Genomic DNA, 3,370 nt, shown 5'->3' with positions numbered 1-3,370 from the left:
TCTTCGCGGAATGACTGGTCTATCCTAGGTTTGACCAAGGCCTTCAGGCAAACCCCGAAGTGAATTCTTATTTCGGCCTTTGACTAAGTCAAACCTAGAAGTGCCTAAACTGTTCAGTCAAACGTCGAAACTAAAATAATCTGTTTCGGGCTTTGCCTAGTCAATCCTAGAAACGACTAGCAGACTCGGTCAAAAGTAGACGGCAAATAGAAAACCGGCCAAGTGCGAGTCGGATTCGCTCACGAAGGGTTCCTCTGAGACTCTGTTGTTGTAATACTATGGGAGTTGGGAGTTGTTTTTTATGTAATTTTTTTTTTAAATAGATTATGCAACTAAATATTATGTGAATATTTCAAGGATTCACCTGATTATGTTTTAATATCGAGTAGAAAACTGCAACAAGTTACGTTTGCTGTATGGGAGCCCACCTTAGATATTTAAGTATTTTATTGAATTATTTATTTTTAAAGTGAATAAAAAACCAAATATTTTGAAAATGATTTATGAGATACGAGCCTGGTGACAGACAACCTTTAGCGAACTCATAGTAATAGGGTCCCGTTTTAACTCTTTATCCTTTAATTTAAGGTAACAGAACCCTAAAAATTAGTAATTTCAAGATCGATTTAGAAACACTGACAAACAACCTCAGTAAATAAGTTTAGTTACTCGTACCTTCACCTAAAGAGATAGCTGCGCGTGCGCGTGAAAACCGACCGTAACGCCTATGCAATAAGTTCGAGATCAGAATGAAGTATAGTTTAGTTTAAAGTCTTAATTGAGGTTTGACTAGTCAAACCCCGATTTCATTAAATTGAGTTTCGACCTTTGCCTGACCAAATTAGTTACTCCTAGGTTTGACTAACATCATTTAGTCAAAGGCCGAAATGTTTGGGCTTTGACTAAGACTTCTAGTCAGACCTGAGGATTGACTAGTCAAACCTAGGAGCGCCTGAGCTTCGAGGTTTGACTATAACATAAATAATATTTTCATATTAATAAGTTCTAACATCTCTGAAGCAAGTCGGCCCTTTGACGTGAAGAAGTAATAGCCGGAGATAATATCGTTCCCGATCAGAAAAGGAATAATTATACATTCTTGCAATTACTTTATCAGCCGCTGACTGAGATATTCGTGGTTGCCACTGTCCATGGATAAATCTTAAATGTGTCGGAATTTCAGTGTAAAGATATTGTCGAGCACTTTCATCTGTTCTGTTTAATTAAAAAAAATGCTAATAATATTTCTGGAATTGGCTTTAAGACTCTGTCTGGGTCTATGTATACCTTCCCATTATGACAACAATTTTTAAAATGATTTTTAATTTTTTCACCTAAAAAATGAAGTGCTTGACATTGAACACATTCATAAATCATAGAACCAACTGAATGTACTGATACTTGAATGGTGTTATTTGAAAGTGCTAAATATAAATAGTTAGTCCTGGGGTGCTGATATTCTGTACTAAACCTGCTTCAATATTTACGCTTTTTCGGGGGTCTGCCCGCCATTTATTTGATATGTTTTCTTTCTCTTCTTCTTCTAAAGAAATAAAATCACTGCCGACTGACAGCAGCTGTTTTTCCTTATTGTCCGAAGAAGCATCATCACTGCTGACTGACAGTAGCTGTTTTTTCTTGTTGTCCGAAGAAGCATCATCAATCATCAATGAATCCTCGATTAGCGTCAACTCTTCGTTATCAACCTTAAAAGAGAAATATATTTATGAATAGCTAATTTAATTTAATTTAAAGATTTAATTTAAATTTTTAATGATATATTGTGTTACTCTTATTAAACAAATTTAATAAGATGTGATGAAAAAATACACCACATGCAGGAATTGAACCTACATCCTCGACTTCTCCGTTGTCGCGCTCTTACCATCTGAGCTAACTGAGTTTAATAAGAGAAATATATTTTATTTTTAGACAAATATTCAAGTAATAATAAGTAATGTGAATGTATGTAGGTGTAGGTATATCCTCCCACCTCTATATTTATTTTACTTTACTCAGTGACCTACACTATTAACTTACCTGAAAGTCATCAAATAAATCTTGTGATGCAGCAGAAGCAGCTTTTTGCTTTTTAGGAAAAAGGTTTGATAGTGCCCGAGCCTTGTTTATTCTTAACTGCCTAATTGTTTCTAAGCCACAACACTCGCAATAATTGAAATTATCTGCAAAAATATATTACACAATTATTTATAATAATAAGCTGCCAGCCGAGCTCAAGTGGAACTTGCGCATGAAGGAGTCTATTCCGTTATCAGAAAAAACGGTGCAAAAATCGTGTCTGTTTCTGTCGTGTATGTTGATAACAACTCAACATAGGCTATGCATGTGGTCATTTATTATTGTCGGGTTAAATAAAAAAAATATTAAGCCGCTAACCGAGTATAATGTTGTCGCATTCCACACATCGACTGCATATTTGCATTTGTTTGCAGTTTCTTACAAATATTTTGCTATTACAAAAATTGCATGTCACTGGAATTTATCACTGTGCAAAACTAAATGACATTGACATTGAACTTCAACTTTTATGGTTATGGCTAATATTCTTTTTCTGTGGTTGAATCGGCCAATTAAAGAAAAAACACATAACAAAGAGTATTGTCATAAAAATCGCGAAACGCACTGATCTCCATTTATTTATGGATCGATGACAACCCAGCAAATAGTTTATTATAAGGTTTTGGCGCTGATCGCATAGTGAGTGGATGGTGAACTACTAAAGATGGCGACAGCGGTTTGTTTGTCAGTGCCATCGGAATTTAACGAAATTCTCCATTATCCGAATTTTGCGGATATAATTATGTTGTCGACTCAAAATCGATATTTTTTTATGCTTTGTTATTCATATAAGGTTTCGATCCAGTCTACCGTACCCCTTGACGAAATTATTAATATAGATAGATATTACGTTTTGCAAGTGGTCCTTACAAACAGTCTTATGCCCATTTTCACCATTCTCCAATTTTTAAGTGACCCCTTTGGTAACAATTAACAGGAAAATTGTGGTCATAGGGGTAACTTAAAAATTAGGGATTGATGGTGAAAACGGGCATAACTCGCCTATATGTATTTCTACACTATTATTTTAAAACTGTCGTATACAGCTTGGAAAATCTTACTATCACCACAGAATAATAATAAGTACTACGTACAGAAGATTTACTTCGCGAAGGTATTTAAAAAAATGTATGCTCAATGTCATTAACAATATGGTGTAATTTAGCTTGTCTCAAGAGTCAAGCAAGTTTGTCAGAAGTTTTGTTGACAAACGTCAGTGATCGGTACTGCGCCGAAGCTATAGGGCTGACTTCGGTAAAATGATGTGACGTGAGGTGCCAATCTGCAGAAA

At 35.2% G+C, this 3,370-nt stretch overlaps 1 long non-coding RNA gene across 1 annotated transcript; it reads right to left on the bottom strand.

The window, feature by feature from the left end:
- Positions 1–983: 983 nt before the first annotated feature.
- LOC135072886 (uncharacterized) lies at positions 984–2,504 on the bottom strand. Its single transcript, XR_010257508.1, has 3 exons — positions 2,398–2,504; positions 2,041–2,183; positions 984–1,706 (listed from the first exon to the last, which is right to left on the bottom strand). It is a non-coding gene; the product is annotated as an uncharacterized LOC135072886 (long non-coding RNA).
- Positions 2,505–3,370: the final 866 nt, after the last annotated feature.

Source organism: Ostrinia nubilalis, chromosome 6 (genome assembly GCF_963855985.1).
Source record: "Ostrinia nubilalis chromosome 6, ilOstNubi1.1, whole genome shotgun sequence".
NCBI classification, from domain to species: Eukaryota; Metazoa; Arthropoda; class Insecta; order Lepidoptera; family Crambidae; genus Ostrinia; species Ostrinia nubilalis.
Note: the sequence above shows the minus strand (reverse complement) of the source record. Positions and strands in the feature narration are given on the sequence as shown.